The 21,114-nt window shown below is 42.0% G+C and overlaps 2 non-coding genes across 2 annotated transcripts; one reads left to right on the top strand and one right to left on the bottom strand.

The window, feature by feature from the left end:
- Positions 1-19: 19 nt before the first annotated feature.
- On the top strand, positions 20-101 carry trnal-uag (transfer RNA leucine (anticodon UAG)). Its single transcript has one exon. It is a non-coding gene; the product is annotated as a tRNA-Leu (tRNA).
- Positions 102-281: 180 nt separating this feature from the next.
- trnas-aga (transfer RNA serine (anticodon AGA)) lies at positions 282-363 on the bottom strand. The gene has a single exon. It is a non-coding gene; the product is annotated as a tRNA-Ser (tRNA).
- Between the last annotated feature and the right edge of the window lie 20,751 nt (positions 364-21,114).

Here is a 21,114-nt window from a genome sequence, read left to right as displayed (position 1 = left end):
CTTGTCCAACTGAGCAACAGGTAGCGTGGCCGAGTGGTCTAAGGCGCTGGATTTAGGCTCCAGTCTCTTCGGAGGCGTGGGTTCAAATTCCACCGCTGCCAGTTCTCATGCCGAACGTCAAGAGCAGGGCTGTGTGATGTCTGTCGGCAGCGCTTCCGTTTGAGTTTAGCTTTCATAAAATACATATTCTAAATCTGGCCCTGGTCAAAAGCCAACAAGGGATTCTTTACTTCCGCCAAATGGCCTGCCAGCAGGGGCCCATACGGGAACAACATGAACCACGTTGTTGGCAGGATTCGAACCTGCGCGGGAAATTGCTAATGGATTTCTAGTCCATCGCCTTAACCACTCGGCCACAACAACTCATTAGCTGCTTATGGGAACCTTTTCTTGTGCGTGTGTATGGGTTGTAGCCTTTTTTTCCTGCCGCCAAAAGTAGGAGGAGTTTTGAGGCCAAAGCGCATGCTTCTAAAGTTCAGAGGGATGGCAATGTCAATCAAGAGTCCGCAGTTGAATACTTATTTACTTTGCAAAGATCGATCGATCGATCGATCGAAAGAAATCAAAAGCCATAGGCTTAAAAATGGGGCACTGGCAAAGTAAACAAAATCCCATCACACACTTGAGCAGAAGAAGCCATTACTCTCAGGATTTAAATCTACGTGGGGAGACCCCAAAAGAACTCTTTGGCCTCATTAGTCATCCCTGTCAAGGCGTTGCTGAATAATCTCATGTGTTATAAACATCTTGGACTTAGGCTAAAATGCTATGCTGCACCTTACCACCCATTTACGCTTGTAGTTTGGGAATTTTGTTCACTGACAATTGCCAGAAAACCTTTTTGATTCTGAAAATAGAGCTTATTTAAACGTTTCTTCTATAACGTAACACAGCGCCATCGGAACCTTTTCTTGTGCGTGTGTATGGGTTGTAGCCTTTTTTTCCTGCCGCCAAAAGTAGGAGGAGTTTTGAGGCCAAAGCGCATGCTTCTAAAGTTCAGAGGGATGGCAATGTCAATCAAGAGTCCGCAGTTGAATACTTATTTACTTTGCAAAGATCGATCGATCGATCGATCGAAAGAAATCAAAAGCCATAGGCTTAGAAATGGGGCACTGGCAAAGTAAACAAAATCCCATCACACACTTGAGCAGAAGAAGCCATTACTCTCAGGATTTAAATCTACGTGGGGAGACCCCAAAAGAACTCTTTGGCCTCATTAGTCATCCCTGTCAAGGCGTTGCTGAATAATCTCATGTGTTATAAACATCTTGGACTTAGGCTAAAATGCTATGCTGCACCTTACCACCCAAGTACGCTTGTAGTTTGGGAATTTTGTTCACTGACAATTGCCAGAAAACCATTTTGATTCTGAAAGTAGAGCTTATTTAAACGTTTCTTCTATAACGTAACACAGCGCCATCGGAACCTTTTCTTGTGCGTGTGTATGGGTTGTAGCCTTTTTTTCCTGCCGCCAAAAGTAGGAGGAGTTTTGAGGCCAAAGCGCATGCTTCTAAAGTTCAGAGGGATGGCAATGTCAATCAAGAGTCCGCAGTTGAATACTTATTTACTTTGCAAAGATCGATCGATCGATCGATCGAAAGAAATCAAAAGCCATAGGCTTAAAAATGGGGCACTGGCAAAGTAAACAAAATCCCATCACACACTTGAGCAGAAGAAGCCATTACTCTCAGGATTTAAATCTACGTGGGGAGACCCCAAAAGAACTCTTTGGCCTCATTAGTCATCCCTGTCAAGGCGTTGCTGAATAATCTCATGTGTTATAAACATCTTGGACTTAGGCTAAAATGCTATGCTGCACCTTACCACCCAAGTACGCTTGTAGTTTGGGAATTTTGTTCACCGACAATTGCCAGAAAACCTTTTTGATTCTGAAAATAGAGCTTATTTAAACGTTTCTTCTATAACGTAACACAGCGCCATCGGAACCTTTTCTTGTGCGTGTGTATGGGTTGTAGCCTTTTTTTCCTGCCGCCAAAAGTAGGAGGAGTTTTGAGGCCAAAGCGCATGCTTCTAAAGTTCAGAGGGATGGCAATGTCAATCAAGAGTCCGCAGTTGAATACTTATTTACTTTGCAAAGATCGATCGATCGATCGAAAGAAATCAAAAGCCATAGGCTTAAAAATGGGGCACTGGCAAAGTAAACAAAATCCCATCACACACTTGAGCAGAAGAAGCCATTACTCTCAGGATTTAAATCTACGTGGGGAGACCCCAAAAGAACTCTTTGGCCTCATTAGTCATCCCTGTCAAGGCGTTGCTGAATAATCTCATGTGTTATAAACATCTTGGACTTAGGCTAAAATGCTATGCTGCACCTTACCACCCAAGTACGCTTGTAGTTTGGGAATTTTGTTCACTGACAATTGCCAGAAAACCTTTTTGATTCTGAAAGTAGAGCTTATTTAAACGTTTCTTCTATAACGTAACACAGCGCCATCGGAACCTTTTCTTGTGCGTGTGTATGGGTTGTAGCCTTTTTTTCCTGCCGCCAAAAGTAGGAGGAGTTTTGAGGCCAAAGCGCATGCTTCTAAAGTTCAGAGGGATGGCAATGTCAATCAAGAGTCCGCAGTTGAATACTTATTTACTTTGCAAAGATCGATCGATCGATCGATCGAAAGAAATCAAAAGCCATAGGCTTAGAAATGGGGCACTGGCAAAGTAAACAAAATCCCATCACACACTTGAGCAGAAGAAGCCATTACTCTCAGGATTTAAATCTACGTGGGGAGACCCCAAAAGAACTCTTTGGCCTCATTAGTCATCCCTGTCAAGGCGTTGCTGAATAATCTCATGTGTTATAAACATCTTGGACTTAGGCTAAAATGCTATGCTGCACCTTACCACCCAAGTACGCTTGTAGTTTGGGAATTTTGTTCACTGACAATTGCCAGAAAACCTTTTTGATTCTGAAAGTAGAGCTTATTTAAACGTTTCTTCTATAACGTAACACAGCGCCATCGGAACCTTTTCTTGTGCGTGTGTATGGGTTGTAGCCTTTTTTTCCTGCCGCCAAAAGTAGGAGGAGTTTTGAGGCCAAAGCGCATGCTTCTAAAGTTCAGAGGGATGGCAATGTCAATCAAGAGTCCGCAGTTGAATACTTATTTACTTTGCAAAGATCGATCGATCGATCGATCGAAAGAAATCAAAAGCCATAGGCTTAGAAATGGGGCACTGGCAAAGTAAACAAAATCCCATCACACACTTGAGCAGAAGAAGCCATTACTCTCAGGATTTAAATCTACGTGGGGAGACCCCAAAAGAACTCTTTGGCCTCATTAGTCATCCCTGTCAAGGCGTTGCTGAATAATCTCATGTGTTATAAACATCTTGGACTTAGGCTAAAATGCTATGCTGCACCTTACCACCCAAGTACGCTTGTAGTTTGGGAATTTTGTTCACTGACAATTGCCAGAAAACCTTTTTGATTCTGAAAATAGAGCTTATTTAAACGTTTCTTCTATAACGTAACACAGCGCCATCGGAACCTTTTCTTGTGGGTGTGTATGGGTTGTAGCCTTTTTTTCCTGCCGCCAAAAGTAGGAGGAGTTTTGAGGCCAAAGCGCATGCTTCTAAAGTTCAGAGGGATGGCAATGTCAATCAAGAGTCCGCAGTTGAATACTTATTTACTTTGCAAAGATCGATCGATCGATCGAAAGAAATCAAAAGCCATAGGCTTAGAAATGGGGCACTGGCAAAGTAAACAAAATCCCATCACACACTTGAGCAGAAGAAGCCATTACTCTCAGGATTTAAATCTACGTGGGGAGACCCCAAAAGAACTCTTTGGCCTCATTAGTCATCCCTGTCAAGGCGTTGCTGAATAATCTCATGTGTTATAAACATCTTGGACTTAGGCTAAAATGCTATGCTGCACCTTACCACCCAAGTACGCTTGTAGTTTGGGAATTTTGTTCACTGACAATTGCCAGAAAACCTTTTTGATTCTGAAAGTAGAGCTTATTTAAACGTTTCTTCTATAACGTAACACAGCGCCATCGGAACCTTTTCTTGTGCGTGTGTATGGGTTGTAGCCTTTTTTTCCTGCCGCCAAAAGTAGGAGGAGTTTTGAGGCCAAAGCGCATGCTTCTAAAGTTCAGAGGGATGGCAATGTCAATCAAGAGTCCGCAGTTGAATACTTATTTACTTTGCAAAGATCGATCGATCGATCGATCGAAAGAAATCAAAAGCCATAGGCTTAAAAATGGGGCACTGGCAAAGTAAACAAAATCCCATCACACACTTGAGCAGAAGAAGCCATTACTCTCAGGATTTAAATCTACGTGGGGAGACCCCAAAAGAACTCTTTGGCCTCATTAGTCATCCCTGTCAAGGCGTTGCTGAATAATCTCATGTGTTATAAACATCTTGGACTTAGGCTAAAATGCTATGCTGCACCTTACCACCCATGTACGCTTGTAGTTTGGGAATTTTGTTCACTGACAATTGCCAGAAAACCTTTTTGATTCTGAAAATAGAGCTTATTTAAACGTTTCTTCTATAACGTAACACAGCGCCATCGGAACCTTTTCTTGTGCGTGTGTATGGGTTGTAGCCTTTTTTTCCTGCCGCCAAAAGTAGGAGGAGTTTTGAGGCCAAAGCGCATGCTTCTAAAGTTCAGAGGGATGGCAATGTCAATCAAGAGTCCGCAGTTGAATACTTATTTACTTTGCAAAGATCGATCGATCGATCGATCGAAAGAAATCAAAAGCCATAGGCTTAGAAATGGGGCACTGGCAAAGTAAACAAAATCCCATCACACACTTGAGCAGAAGAAGCCATTACTCTCAGGATTTAAATCTACGTGGGGAGACCCCAAAAGAACTCTTTGGCCTCATTAGTCATCCCTGTCAAGGCGTTGCTGAATAATCTCATGTGTTATAAACATCTTGGACTTAGGCTAAAATGCTATGCTGCACCTTACCACCCAAGTACGCTTGTAGTTTGGGAATTTTGTTCACTGACAATTGCCAGAAAACCTTTTTGATTCTGAAAGTAGAGCTTATTTAAACGTTTCTTCTATAACGTAACACAGCGCCATCGGAACCTTTTCTTGTGCGTGTGTATGGGTTGTAGCCTTTTTTTCCTGCCGCCAAAAGTAGGAGGAGTTTTGAGGCCAAAGCGCATGCTTCTAAAGTTCAGAGGGATGGCAATGTCAATCAAGAGTCCGCAGTTGAATACTTATTTACTTTGCAAAGATCGATCGATCGATCGATCGAAAGAAATCAAAAGCCATAGGCTTAGAAATGGGGCACCTGCAAAGTAAACAAAATCCCATCACACACTTGAGCAGAAGAAGCCATTACTCTCAGGATTTAAATCTACGTGGGGAGACCCCAAAAGAACTCTTTGGCCTCATTAGTCATCCCTGTCAAGGCGTTGCTGAATAATCTCATGTGTTATAAACATCTTGGACTTAGGCTAAAATGCTATGCTGCACCTTACCACCCAAGTACGCTTGTAGTTTGGGAATTTTGTTCACTGACAATTGCCAGAAAACCTTTTTGATTCTGAAAATAGAGCTTATTTAAACATTTCTTCTATAACGTAACACAGCGCCATCGGAACCTTTTCTTGTGGGTGTGTATGGGTTGTAGCCTTTTTTTCCTGCCGCCAAAAGTAGGAGGAGTTTTGAGGCCAAAGCGCATGCTTCTAAAGTTCAGAGGGATGGCAATGTCAATCAAGAGTCCGCAGTTGAATACTTATTTACTTTGCAAAGATCGATCGATCGATCGAAAGAAATCAAAAGCCATAGGCTTAAAAATGGGGCACTGGCAAAGTAAACAAAATCCCATCACACACTTGAGCAGAAGAAGCCATTACTCTCAGGATTTAAATCTACGTGGGGAGACCCCAAAAGAACTCTTTGGCCTCATTAGTCATCCCTGTCAAGGCGTTGCTGAATAATCTCATGTGTTATAAACATCTTGGACTTAGGCTAAAATGCTATGCTGCACCTTACCACCCATGTACGCTTGTAGTTTGGGAATTTTGTTCACTGACAATTGCCAGAAAACCTTTTTGATTCTGAAAATAGAGCTTATTTAAACGTTTCTTCTATAACGTAACACAGCGCCATCGGAACCTTTTCTTGTGCGTGTGTATGGGTTGTAGCCTTTTTTTCCTGCCGCCAAAAGTAGGAGGAGTTTTGAGGCCAAAGCGCATGCTTCTAAAGTTCAGAGGGATGGCAATGTCAATCAAGAGTCCGCAGTTGAATACTTATTTACTTTGCAAAGATCGATCGATCGATCGAAAGAAATCAAAAGCCATAGGCTTAGAAATGGGGCACTGGCAAAGTAAACAAAATCCCATCACACACTTGAGCAGAAGAAGCCATTACTCTCAGGATTTAAATCTACGTGGGGAGACCCCAAAAGAACTCTTTGGCCTCATTAGTCATCCCTGTCAAGGCGTTGCTGAATAATCTCATGTGTTATAAACATCTTGGACTTAGGCTAAAATGCTATGCTGCACCTTACCACCCAAGTACGCTTGTAGTTTGGGAATTTTGTTCACTGACAATTGCCAGAAAACCTTTTTGATTCTGAAAGTAGAGCTTATTTAAACGTTTCTTCTATAACGTAACACAGCGCCATCGGAACCTTTTCTTGTGCGTGTGTATGGGTTGTAGCCTTTTTTTCCTGCCGCCAAAAGTAGGAGGAGTTTTGAGGCCAAAGCGCATGCTTCTAAAGTTCAGAGGGATGGCAATGTCAATCAAGAGTCCGCAGTTGAATACTTATTTACTTTGCAAAGATCGATCGATCGATCGATCGAAAGAAATCAAAAGCCATAGGCTTAAAAATGGGGCACTGGCAAAGTAAACAAAATCCCATCACACACTTGAGCAGAAGAAGCCATTACTCTCAGGATTTAAATCTACGTGGGGAGACCCCAAAAGAACTCTTTGGCCTCATTAGTCATCCCTGTCAAGGCGTTGCTGAATAATCTCATGTGTTATAAACATCTTGGACTTAGGCTAAAATGCTATGCTGCACCTTACCACCCATGTACGCTTGTAGTTTGGGAATTTTGTTCACTGACAATTGCCAGAAAACCTTTTTGATTCTGAAAATAGAGCTTATTTAAACGTTTCTTCTATAACGTAACACAGCGCCATCGGAACCTTTTCTTGTGCGTGTGTATGGGTTGTAGCCTTTTTTTCCTGCCGCCAAAAGTAGGAGGAGTTTTGAGGCCAAAGCGCATGCTTCTAAAGTTCAGAGGGATGGCAATGTCAATCAAGAGTCCGCAGTTGAATACTTATTTACTTTGCAAAGATCGATCGATCGATCGATCGAAAGAAATCAAAAGCCATAGGCTTAGAAATGGGGCACTGGCAAAGTAAACAAAATCCCATCACACACTTGAGCAGAAGAAGCCATTACTCTCAGGATTTAAATCTACGTGGGGAGACCCCAAAAGAACTCTTTGGCCTCATTAGTCATCCCTGTCAAGGCGTTGCTGAATAATCTCATGTGTTATAAACATCTTGGACTTAGGCTAAAATGCTATGCTGCACCTTACCACCCAAGTACGCTTGTAGTTTGGGAATTTTGTTCACTGACAATTGCCAGAAAACCTTTTTGATTCTGAAAATAGAGCTTATTTAAACGTTTCTTCTATAACGTAACACAGCGCCATCGGAACCTTTTCTTGTGCGTGTGTATGGGTTGTAGCCTTTTTTTCCTGCCGCCAAAAGTAGGAGGAGTTTTGAGGCCAAAGCGCATGCTTCTAAAGTTCAGAGGGATGGCAATGTCAATCAAGAGTCCGCAGTTGAATACTTATTTACTTTGCAAAGATCGATCGATCGATCGAAAGAAATCAAAAGCCATAGGCTTAAAAATGGGGCACTGGCAAAGTAAACAAAATCCCATCACACACTTGAGCAGAAGAAGCCATTACTCTCAGGATTTAAATCTACGTGGGGAGACCCCAAAAGAACTCTTTGGCCTCATTAGTCATCCCTGTCAAGGCGTTGCTGAATAATCTCATGTGTTATAAACATCTTGGACTTAGGCTAAAATGCTATGCTGCACCTTACCACCCAAGTACGCTTGTAGTTTGGGAATTTTGTTCACTGACAATTGCCAGAAAACCTTTTTGATTCTGAAAATAGAGCTTATTTAAACGTTTCTTCTATAACGTAACACAGCGCCATCGGAACCTTTTCTTGTGCGTGTGTATGGGTTGTAGCCTTTTTTTCCTGCCGCCAAAAGTAGGAGGAGTTTTGAGGCCAAAGCGCATGCTTCTAAAGTTCAGAGGGATGGCAATGTCAATCAAGAGTCCGCAGTTGAATACTTATTTACTTTGCAAAGATCGATCGATCGATCGATCGAAAGAAATCAAAAGCCATAGGCTTAGAAATGGGGCACTGGCAAAGTAAACAAAATCCCATCACACACTTGAGCAGAAGAAGCCATTACTCTCAGGATTTAAATCTACGTGGGGAGACCCCAAAAGAACTCTTTGGCCTCATTAGTCATCCCTGTCAAGGCGTTGCTGAATAATCTCATGTGTTATAAACATCTTGGACTTAGGCTAAAATGCTATGCTGCACCTTACCACCCAAGTACGCTTGTAGTTTGGGAATTTTGTTCACTGACAATTGCCAGAAAACCTTTTTGATTCTGAAAGTAGAGCTTATTTAAACGTTTCTTCTATAACGTAACACAGCGCCATCGGAACCTTTTCTTGTGCGTGTGTATGGGTTGTAGCCTTTTTTTCCTGCCGCCAAAAGTAGGAGGAGTTTTGAGGCCAAAGCGCATGCTTCTAAAGTTCAGAGGGATGGCAATGTCAATCAAGAGTCCGCAGTTGAATACTTATTTACTTTGCAAAGATCGATCGATCGATCGATCGAAAGAAATCAAAAGCCATAGGCTTAAAAATGGGGCACTGGCAAAGTAAACAAAATCCCATCACACACTTGAGCAGAAGAAGCCATTACTCTCAGGATTTAAATCTACGTGGGGAGACCCCAAAAGAACTCTTTGGCCTCATTAGTCATCCCTGTCAAGGCGTTGCTGAATAATCTCATGTGTTATAAACATCTTGGACTTAGGCTAAAATGCTATGCTGCACCTTACCACCCATGTACGCTTGTAGTTTGGGAATTTTGTTCACTGACAATTGCCAGAAAACCTTTTTGATTCTGAAAATAGAGCTTATTTAAACGTTTCTTCTATAACGTAACACAGCGCCATCGGAACCTTTTCTTGTGCGTGTGTATGGGTTGTAGCCTTTTTTTCCTGCCGCCAAAAGTAGGAGGAGTTTTGAGGCCAAAGCGCATGCTTCTAAAGTTCAGAGGGATGGCAATGTCAATCAAGAGTCCGCAGTTGAATACTTATTTACTTTGCAAAGATCGATCGATCGATCGATCGAAAGAAATCAAAAGCCATAGGCTTAGAAATGGGGCACTGGCAAAGTAAACAAAATCCCATCACACACTTGAGCAGAAGAAGCCATTACTCTCAGGATTTAAATCTACGTGGGGAGACCCCAAAAGAACTCTTTGGCCTCATTAGTCATCCCTGTCAAGGCGTTGCTGAATAATCTCATGTGTTATAAACATCTTGGACTTAGGCTAAAATGCTATGCTGCACCTTACCACCCAAGTACGCTTGTAGTTTGGGAATTTTGTTCACTGACAATTGCCAGAAAACCTTTTTGATTCTGAAAGTAGAGCTTATTTAAACGTTTCTTCTATAACGTAACACAGCGCCATCGGAACCTTTTCTTGTGCGTGTGTATGGGTTGTAGCCTTTTTTTCCTGCCGCCAAAAGTAGGAGGAGTTTTGAGGCCAAAGCGCATGCTTCTAAAGTTCAGAGGGATGGCAATGTCAATCAAGAGTCCGCAGTTGAATACTTATTTACTTTGCAAAGATCGATCGATCGATCGATCGATCGAAAGAAATCAAAAGCCATAGGCTTAAAAATGGGGCACTGGCAAAGTAAACAAAATCCCATCACACACTTGAGCAGAAGAAGCCATTACTCTCAGGATTTAAATCTACGTGGGGAGACCCCAAAAGAACTCTTTGGCCTCATTAGTCATCCCTGTCAAGGCGTTGCTGAATAATCTCATGTGTTATAAACATCTTGGACTTAGGCTAAAATGCTATGCTGCACCTTACCACCCAAGTACGCTTGTAGTTTGGGAATTTTGTTCACTGACAATTGCCAGAAAACCTTTTTGATTCTGAAAATAGAGCTTATTTAAACGTTTCTTCTATAACGTAACACAGCGCCATCGGAACCTTTTCTTGTGGGTGTGTATGGGTTGTAGCCTTTTTTTCCTGCCGCCAAAAGTAGGAGGAGTTTTGAGGCCAAAGCGCATGCTTCTAAAGTTCAGAGGGATGGCAATGTCAATCAAGAGTCCGCAGTTGAATACTTATTTACTTTGCAAAGATCGATCGATCGATCGAAAGAAATCAAAAGCCATAGGCTTAAAAATGGGGCACTGGCAAAGTAAACAAAATCCCATCACACACTTGAGCAGAAGAAGCCATTACTCTCAGGATTTAAATCTACGTGGGGAGACCCCAAAAGAACTCTTTGGCCTCATTAGTCATCCCTGTCAAGGCGTTGCTGAATAATCTCATGTGTTATAAACATCTTGGACTTAGGCTAAAATGCTATGCTGCACCTTACCACCCATGTACGCTTGTAGTTTGGGAATTTTGTTCACTGACAATTGCCAGAAAACCTTTTTGATTCTGAAAATAGAGCTTATTTAAACGTTTCTTCTATAACGTAACACAGCGCCATCGGAACCTTTTCTTGTGCGTGTGTATGGGTTGTAGCCTTTTTTTCCTGCCGCCAAAAGTAGGAGGAGTTTTGAGGCCAAAGCGCATGCTTCTAAAGTTCAGAGGGATGGCAATGTCAATCAAGAGTCCGCAGTTGAATACTTATTTACTTTGCAAAGATCGATCGATCGATCGAAAGAAATCAAAAGCCATAGGCTTAGAAATGGGGCACTGGCAAAGTAAACAAAATCCCATCACACACTTGAGCAGAAGAAGCCATTACTCTCAGGATTTAAATCTACGTGGGGAGACCCCAAAAGAACTCTTTGGCCTCATTAGTCATCCCTGTCAAGGCGTTGCTGAATAATCTCATGTGTTATAAACATCTTGGACTTAGGCTAAAATGCTATGCTGCACCTTACCACCCAAGTACGCTTGTAGTTTGGGAATTTTGTTCACTGACAATTGCCAGAAAACCTTTTTGATTCTGAAAGTAGAGCTTATTTAAACGTTTCTTCTATAACGTAACACAGCGCCATCGGAACCTTTTCTTGTGCGTGTGTATGGGTTGTAGCCTTTTTTTCCTGCCGCCAAAAGTAGGAGGAGTTTTGAGGCCAAAGCGCATGCTTCTAAAGTTCAGAGGGATGGCAATGTCAATCAAGAGTCCGCAGTTGAATACTTATTTACTTTGCAAAGATCGATCAATCGATCGATCGAAAGAAATCAAAAGCCATAGGCTTAAAAATGGGGCACTGGCAAAGTAAACAAAATCCCATCACACACTTGAGCAGAAGAAGCCATTACTCTCAGGATTTAAATCTACGTGGGGAGACCCCAAAAGAACTCTTTGGCCTCATTAGTCATCCCTGTCAAGGCGTTGCTGAATAATCTCATGTGTTATAAACATCTTGGACTTAGGCTAAAATGCTATGCTGCACCTTACCACCCAAGTACGCTTGTAGTTTGGGAATTTTGTTCACTGACAATTGCCAGAAAACCTTTTTGATTCTGAAAATAGAGCTTATTTAAACGTTTCTTCTATAACGTAACACAGCGCCATCGGAACCTTTTCTTGTGGGTGTGTATGGGTTGTAGCCTTTTTTTCCTGCCGCCAAAAGTAGGAGGAGTTTTGAGGCCAAAGCGCATGCTTCTAAAGTTCAGAGGGATGGCAATGTCAATCAAGAGTCCGCAGTTGAATACTTATTTACTTTGCAAAGATCGATCGATCGATCGAAAGAAATCAAAAGCCATAGGCTTAAAAATGGGGCACTGGCAAAGTAAACAAAATCCCATCACACACTTGAGCAGAAGAAGCCATTACTCTCAGGATTTAAATCTACGTGGGGAGACCCCAAAAGAACTCTTTGGCCTCATTAGTCATCCCTGTCAAGGCGTTGCTGAATAATCTCATGTGTTATAAACATCTTGGACTTAGGCTAAAATGCTATGCTGCACCTTACCACCCATGTACGCTTGTAGTTTGGGAATTTTGTTCACTGACAATTGCCAGAAAACCTTTTTGATTCTGAAAATAGAGCTTATTTAAACGTTTCTTCTATAACGTAACACAGCGCCATCGGAACCTTTTCTTGTGCGTGTGTATGGGTTGTAGCCTTTTTTTCCTGCCGCCAAAAGTAGGAGGAGTTTTGAGGCCAAAGCGCATGCTTCTAAAGTTCAGAGGGATGGCAATGTCAATCAAGAGTCCGCAGTTGAATACTTATTTACTTTGCAAAGATCGATCGATCGATCGAAAGAAATCAAAAGCCATAGGCTTAGAAATGGGGCACTGGCAAAGTAAACAAAATCCCATCACACACTTGAGCAGAAGAAGCCATTACTCTCAGGATTTAAATCTACGTGGGGAGACCCCAAAAGAACTCTTTGGCCTCATTAGTCATCCCTGTCAAGGCGTTGCTGAATAATCTCATGTGTTATAAACATCTTGGACTTAGGCTAAAATGCTATGCTGCACCTTACCACCCAAGTACGCTTGTAGTTTGGGAATTTTGTTCACTGACAATTGCCAGAAAACCTTTTTGATTCTGAAAGTAGAGCTTATTTAAACGTTTCTTCTATAACGTAACACAGCGCCATCGGAACCTTTTCTTGTGCGTGTGTATGGGTTGTAGCCTTTTTTTCCTGCCGCCAAAAGTAGGAGGAGTTTTTAGGCCAAAGCGCATGCTTCTAAAGTTCAGAGGGATGGCAATGTCAATCAAGAGTCCGCAGTTGAATACTTATTTACTTTGCAAAGATCGATCGATCGATCGATCGAAAGAAATCAAAAGCCATAGGCTTAAAAATGGGGCACTGGCAAAGTAAACAAAATCCCATCACACACTTGAGCAGAAGAAGCCATTACTCTCAGGATTTAAATCTACGTGGGGAGACCCCAAAAGAACTCTTTGGCCTCATTAGTCATCCCTGTCAAGGCGTTGCTGAATAATCTCATGTGTTATAAACATCTTGGACTTAGGCTAAAATGCTATGCTGCACCTTACCACCCATGTACGCTTGTAGTTTGGGAATTTTGTTCACTGACAATTGCCAGAAAACCTTTTTGATTCTGAAAATAGAGCTTATTTAAACGTTTCTTCTATAACGTAACACAGCGCCATCGGAACCTTTTCTTGTGCGTGTGTATGGGTTGTAGCCTTTTTTTCCTGCCGCCAAAAGTAGGAGGAGTTTTGAGGCCAAAGCGCATGCTTCTAAAGTTCAGAGGGATGGCAATGTCAATCAAGAGTCCGCAGTTGAATACTTATTTACTTTGCAAAGATCGATCGATCGATCGATCGAAAGAAATCAAAAGCCATAGGCTTAAAAATGGGGCACTGGCAAAGTAAACAAAATCCCATCACACACTTGAGCAGAAGAAGCCATTACTCTCAGGATTTAAATCTACGTGGGGAGACCCCAAAAGAACTCTTTGGCCTCATTAGTCATCCCTGTCAAGGCGTTGCTGAATAATCTCATGTGTTATAAACATCTTGGACTTAGGCTAAAATGCTATGCTGCACCTTACCACCCAAGTACGCTTGTAGTTTGGGAATTTTGTTCACTGACAATTGCCAGAAAACCTTTTTGATTCTGAAAATAGAGCTTATTTAAACGTTTCTTCTATAACGTAACACAGCGCCATCGGAACCTTTTCTTGTGCGTGTGTATGGGTTGTAGCCTTTTTTTCCTGCCGCCAAAAGTAGGAGGAGTTTTGAGGCCAAAGCGCATGCTTCTAAAGTTCAGAGGGATGGCAATGTCAATCAAGAGTCCGCAGTTGAATACTTATTTACTTTGCAAAGATCGATCGATCGATCGAAAGAAATCAAAAGCCATAGGCTTAAAAATGGGGCACTGGCAAAGTAAACAAAATCCCATCACACACTTGAGCAGAAGAAGCCATTACTCTCAGGATTTAAATCTACGTGGGGAGACCCCAAAAGAACTCTTTGGCCTCATTAGTCATCCCTGTCAAGGCGTTGCTGAATAATCTCATGTGTTATAAACATCTTGGACTTAGGCTAAAATGCTATGCTGCACCTTACCACCCAAGTACGCTTGTAGTTTGGGAATTTTGTTCACTGACAATTGCCAGAAAACCTTTTTGATTCTGAAAATAGAGCTTATTTAAACGTTTCTTCTATAACGTAACACAGCGCCATCGGAACCTTTTCTTGTGCGTGTGTATGGGTTGTAGCCTTTTTTTCCTGCCGCCAAAAGTAGGAGGAGTTTTGAGGCCAAAGCGCATGCTTCTAAAGTTCAGAGGGATGGCAATGTCAATCAAGAGTCCGCAGTTGAATACTTATTTACTTTGCAAAGATCGATCGATCGATCGATCGATCGAAAGAAATCAAAAGCCATAGGCTTAGAAATGGGGCACTGGCAAAGTAAACAAAATCCCATCACACACTTGAGCAGAAGAAGCCATTACTCTCAGGATTTAAATCTACGTGGGGAGACCCCAAAAGAACTCTTTGGCCTCATTAGTCATCCCTGTCAAGGCGTTGCTGAATAATCTCATGTGTTATAAACATCTTGGACTTAGGCTAAAATGCTATGCTGCACCTTACCACCCAAGTACGCTTGTAGTTTGGGAATTTTGTTCACTGACAATTGCCAGAAAACCTTTTTGATTCTGAAAGTAGAGCTTATTTAAACGTTTCTTCTATAACGTAACACAGCGCCATCGGAACCTTTTCTTGTGCGTGTGTATGGGTTGTAGCCTTTTTTTCCTGCCGCCAAAAGTAGGAGGAGTTTTGAGGCCAAAGCGCATGCTTCTAAAGTTCAGAGGGATGGCAATGTCAATCAAGAGTCCGCAGTTGAATACTTATTTACTTTGCAAAGATCGATCGATCGATCGATCGAAAGAAATCAAAAGCCATAGGCTTAAAAATGGGGCACTGGCAAAGTAAACAAAATCCCATCACACACTTGAGCAGAAGAAGCCATTACTCTCAGGATTTAAATCTACGTGGGGAGACCCCAAAAGAACTCTTTGGCCTCATTAGTCATCCCTGTCAAGGCGTTGCTGAATAATCTCATGTGTTATAAACATCTTGGACTTAGGCTAAAATGCTATGCTGCACCTTACCACCCATGTACGCTTGTAGTTTGGGAATTTTGTTCACTGACAATTGCCAGAAAACCTTTTTGATTCTGAAAATAGAGCTTATTTAAACGTTTCTTCTATAACGTAACACAGCGCCATCGGAACCTTTTCTTGTGCGTGTGTATGGGTTGTAGCCTTTTTTTCCTGCCGCCAAAAGTAGGAGGAGTTTTGAGGCCAAAGCGCATGCTTCTAAAGTTCAGAGGGATGGCAATGTCAATCAAGAGTCCGCAGTTGAATACTTATTTACTTTGCAAAGATCGATCGATCGATCGATCGAAAGAAATCAAAAGCCATAGGCTTAGAAATGGGGCACTGGCAAAGTAAACAAAATCCCATCACACACTTGAGCAGAAGAAGCCATTATTCTCAGGATTTAAATCTACGTGGGGAGACCCCAAAAGAACTCTTTGGCCTCATTAGTCATCCCTGTCAAGGCGTTGCTGAATAATCTCATGTGTTATAAACATCTTGGACTTAGGCTAAAATGCTATGCTGCACCTTACCACCCAAGTACGCTTGTAGTTTGGGAATTTTGTTCACTGACAATTGCCAGAAAACCTTTTTGATTCTGAAAGTAGAGCTTATTTAAACGTTTCTTCTATAACGTAACACAGCGCCATCGGAACCTTTTCTTGTGCGTGTGTATGGGTTGTAGCCTTTTTTTCCTGCCGCCAAAAGTAGGAGGAGTTTTGAGGCCAAAGCGCATGCTTCTAAAGTTCAGAGGGATGGCAATGTCAATCAAGAGTCCGCAGTTGAATACTTATTTACTTTGCAAAGATCGATCGATCGATCGAAAGAAATCAAAAGCCATAGGCTTAAAAATGGGGCACTGGCAAAGTAAACAAAATCCCATCACACACTTGAGCAGAAGAAGCCATTACTCAGGATTTAAATCTACGTGGGGAGACCCCAAAAGAACTCTTTGGCCTCATTAGTCATCCCTGTCAAGGCGTTGCTGAATAATCTCATGTGTTATAAACATCTTGGACTTAGGCTAAAATGCTATGCTGCACCTTACCACCCATGTACGCTTGTAGTTTGGGAATTTTGTTCACTGACAATTGCCAGAAAACCTTTTTGATTCTGAAAATAGAGCTTATTTAAACGTTTCTTCTATAACGTAACACAGCGCCATCGGAACCTTTTCTTGTGCGTGTGTATGGGTTGTAGCCTTTTTTTCCTGCCGCCAAAAGTAGGAGGAGTTTTGAGGCCAAAGCGCATGCTTCTAAAGTTCAGAGGGATGGCAATGTCAATCAAGAGTCCGCAGTTGAATACTTATTTACTTTGCAAAGATCGATCGATCGATCGATCGAAAGAAATCAAAAGCCATAGGCTTAGAAATGGGGCACTGGCAAAGTAAACAAAATCCCATCACACACTTGAGCAGAAGAAGCCATTACTCTCAGGATTTAAATCTACGTGGGGAGACCCCAAAAGAACTCTTTGGCCTCATTAGTCATCCCTGTCAAGGCGTTGCTGAATAATCTCATGTGTTATAAACATCTTGGACTTAGGCTAAAATGCTATGCTGCACCTTACCACCCAAGTACGCTTGTAGTTTGGGAATTTTGTTCACTGACAATTGCCAGAAAACCTTTTTGATTCCTAAAATAGAGCTTATTTAAACGTTTCTTCTATAACGTAACACAGCGCCATCGGAACCTTTTCTTGTGCGTGTGTATGGGTTGTAGCCTTTTTTTCCTGCCGCCAAAAGTAGGAGGAGTTTTGAGGCCAAAGCGCATGCTTCTAAAGTTCAGAGGGATGGCAATGTCAATCAAGAGTCCGCAGTTGAATACTTATTTACTTTGCAAAGATCGATCGATCGATCGATCGAAAGAAATCAAAAGCCATAGGCTTAAAAATGGGGCACTGGCAAAGTAAACAAAATCCCATCACACACTTGAGCAGAAGAAGCCATTACTCTCAGGATTTAAATCTACGTGGGGAGACCCCAAAAGAACTCTTTGGCCTCATTAGTCATCCCTGTCAAGGCGTTGCTGAATAATCTCATGTGTTATAAACATCTTGGACTTAGGCTAAAATGCTATGCTGCACCTTACCACCCAAGTACGCTTGTAGTTTGGGAATTTTGTTCACTGACAATTGCCAGAAAACCTTTTTGATTCTGAAAATAGAGCTTATTTAAACGTTTCTTCTATAACGTAACACAGCGCCATCGGAACCTTTTCTTGTGCGTGTGTATGGGTTGTAGCCTTTTTTTCCTGCCGCCAAATGTAGGAGGAGTTTTGAGGCCAAAGCGCATGCTTCTAAAGTTCAGAGGGATGGCAATGTCAATCAAGAGTCCGCAGTTGAATACTTATTTACTTTGCAAAGATCGATCGATCGATCGAAAGAAATCAAAAGCCATAGGCTTAAAAATGGGGCACTGGCAAAGTAAACAAAATCCCATCACACACTTGAGCAGAAGAAGCCATTACTCTCAGGATTTAAATCTACGTGGGGAGACCCCAAAAGAACTCTTTGGCCTCATTAGTCATCCCTGTCAAGGCGTTGCTGAATAATCTCATGTGTTATAAACATCTTGGACTTAGGCTAAAATGCTATGCTGCACCTTACCACCCAAGTACGCTTGTAGTTTGGGAATTTTGTTCACTGACAATTGCCAGAAAACCTTTTTGATTCTGAAAATAGAGCTTATTTAAACGTTTCTTCTATAACGTAACACAGCGCCATCGGAACCTTTTCTTGTGCGTGTGTATGGGTTGTAGCCTTTTTTTCCTGCCGCCAAAAGTAGGAGGAGTTTTGAGGCCAAAGCGCATGCTTCTAAAGTTCAGAGGGATGGCAATGTCAATCAAGAGTCCGCAGTTGAATACTTATTTACTTTGCAAAGATCGATCGATCGATCGATCGAAAGAAATCAAAAGCCATAGGCTTAGAAATGGGGCACTGGCAAAGTAAACAAAATCCCATCACACACTTGAGCAGAAGAAGCCATTACTCTCAGGATTTAAATCTACGTGGGGAGACCCCAAAAGAACTCTTTGGCCTCATTAGTCATCCCTGTCAAGGCGTTGCTGAATAATCTCATGTGTTATAAACATCTTGGACTTAGGCTAAAATGCTATGCTGCACCTTACCACCCAAGTACGCTTGTAGTTTGGGAATTTTGTTCACTGACAATTGCCAGAAAACCTTTTTGATTCTGAAAATAGAGCTTATTTAAACGTTTCTTCTATAACGTAACACAGCGCCATCGGAACCTTTTCTTGTGCGTGTGTATGGGTTGTAGCCTTTTTTTCCTGCCGCCAAAAGTAGGAGGAGTTTTGAGGCCAAAGCGCATGCTTCTAAAGTTCAGAGGGATGGCAATGTCAATCAAGAGTCCGCAGTTGAATACTTATTTACTTTGCAAAGATCGATCGATCGATCGATCGAAAGAAATCAAAAGCCATAGGCTTAGAAATGGGGCACTGGCAAAGTAAACAAAATCCCATCACACACTTGAGCAGAAGAAGCCATTACTCTCAGGATTTAAATCTACGTGGGGAGACCCCAAAAGAACTCTTTGGCCTCATTAGTCATCCCTGTCAAGGCGTTGCTGAATAATCTCATGTGTTATAAACATCTTGGACTTAGGCTAAAATGCTATGCTGCACCTTACCACCCAAGTACGCTTGTAGTTTGGGAATTTTGTTCACTGACAATTGCCAGAAAACCTTTTTGATTCTGAAAGTAGAGCTTATTTAAACGTTTCTTCTATAACGTAACACAGCGCCATCGGAACCTTTTCTTGTGCGTGTGTATGGGTTGTAGCCTTTTTTTCCTGCCGCCAAAAGTAGGAGGAGTTTTGAGGCCAAAGCGCATGCTTCTAAAGTTCAGAGGGATGGCAATGTCAATCAAGAGTCCGCAGTTGAATACTTATTTACTTTGCAAAGATCGATCGATCGATCGAAAGAAATCAAAAGCCATAGGCTTAAAAATGGGGCACTGGCAAAGTAAACAAAATCCCATCACACACTTGAGCAGAAGAAGCCATTACTCAGGATTTAAATCTACGTGGGGAGACCCCAAAAGAACTCTTTGGCCTCATTAGTCATCCCTGTCAAGGCGTTGCTGAATAATCTCATGTGTTATAAACATCTTGGACTTAGGCTAAAATGCTATGCTGCACCTTACCACCCATGTACGCTTGTAGTTTGGGAATTTTGTTCACTGACAATTGCCAGAAAACCTTTTTGATTCTGAAAATAGAGCTTATTTAAACGTTTCTTCTATAACGTAACACAGCGCCATCGGAACCTTTTCTTGTGCGTGTGTATGGGTTGTAGCCTTTTTTTCCTGCCGCCAAAAGTAGGAGGAGTTTTGAGGCCAAAGCGCATGCTTCTAAAGTTCAGAGGGATGGCAATGTCAATCAAGAGTCCGCAGTTGAATACTTATTTACTTTGCAAAGATCGATCGATCGATCGATCGAAAGAAATCAAAAGCCATAGGCTTAGAAATGGGGCACTGGCAAAGTAAACAAAATCCCATCACACACTTGAGCAGAAGAAGCCATTACTCTCAGGATTTAAATCTACGTGGGGAGACCCCAAAAGAACTCTTTGGCCTCATTAGTCATCCCTGTCAAGGCGTTGCTGAATAATCTCATGTGTTATAAACATCTTGGACTTAGGCTAAAATGCTATGCTGCACCTTACCACCCAAGTACGCTTGTAGTTTGGGAATTTTGTTCACTGACAATTGCCAGAAAACCTTTTTGATTCTGAAAGTAGAGCTTATTTAAACGTTTCTTCTATAACGTAACACAGCGCCATCGGAACCTTTTCTTGTGCGTGTGTATGGGTTGTAGCCTTTTTTTCCTGCCGCCAAAAGTAGGAGGAGTTTTGAGGCCAAAGCGCATGCTTCTAAAGTTCAGAGGGATGGCAATGTCAATCAAGAGTCCGCAGTTGAATACTTATTTACTTTGCAAAGATCGATCGATCGATCGATCGAAAGAAATCAAAAGCCATAGGCTTAAAAATGGGGCACTGGCAAAGTAAACAAAATCCCATCACACACTTGAGCAGAAGAAGCCATTACTCTCAGGATTTAAATCTACGTGGGGAGACCCCAAAAGAACTCTTTGGCCTCATTAGTCATCCCTGTCAAGGCGTTGCTGAATAATCTCATGTGTTATAAACATCTTGGACTTAGGCTAAAATGCTATGCTGCACCTTACCACCCAAGTACCCTTGTAGTTTGGGAATTTTGTTCACTGACAATTGCCAGAAAACCTTTTTGATTCTGAAAGTAGAGCTTATTTAAACGTTTCTTCTATAACGTAACACAGCGCCATCGGAACCTTTTCTTGTGCGTGTGTATGGGTTGTAGCCTTTTTTTCCTGCCGCCAAAAGTAGGAGGAGTTTTGAGGCCAAAGCGCATGCTTCTAAAGTTCAGAGGGATGGCAATGTCAATCAAGAGTCCGCAGTTGAATACTAATTTACTTTGCAAAGATCGATCGATCGATCGATCGAAAGAAATCAAAAGCCATAGGCTTAAAAATGGGGCACTGGCAAAGTAAACAAAATCCCATCACACACTTGAGCAGAAGAAGCCATTACTCTCAGGATTTAAATCTACGTGGGGAGACCCCAAAAGAACTCTTTGGCCTCATTAGTCATCCCTGTCAAGGCGTTGCTGAATAATCTCATGTGTTATAAACATCTTGGACTTAGGCTAAAATGCTATGCTGCACCTTACCACCCAAGTACGCTTGTAGTTTGGGAATTTTGTTCACTGACAATTGCCAGAAAACCTTTTT

The sequence above is a fragment of the Eucyclogobius newberryi genome, unplaced genomic scaffold (assembly GCF_026437365.1).
Source record: "Eucyclogobius newberryi isolate DKJ021-1_F unplaced genomic scaffold, fEucNew1.0.hap1 SCAF_36, whole genome shotgun sequence".
Taxonomy (NCBI): domain Eukaryota; kingdom Metazoa; phylum Chordata; class Actinopteri; order Gobiiformes; family Gobiidae; genus Eucyclogobius; species Eucyclogobius newberryi.
This window is presented reverse-complemented; position numbering and strand designations above follow the sequence as displayed.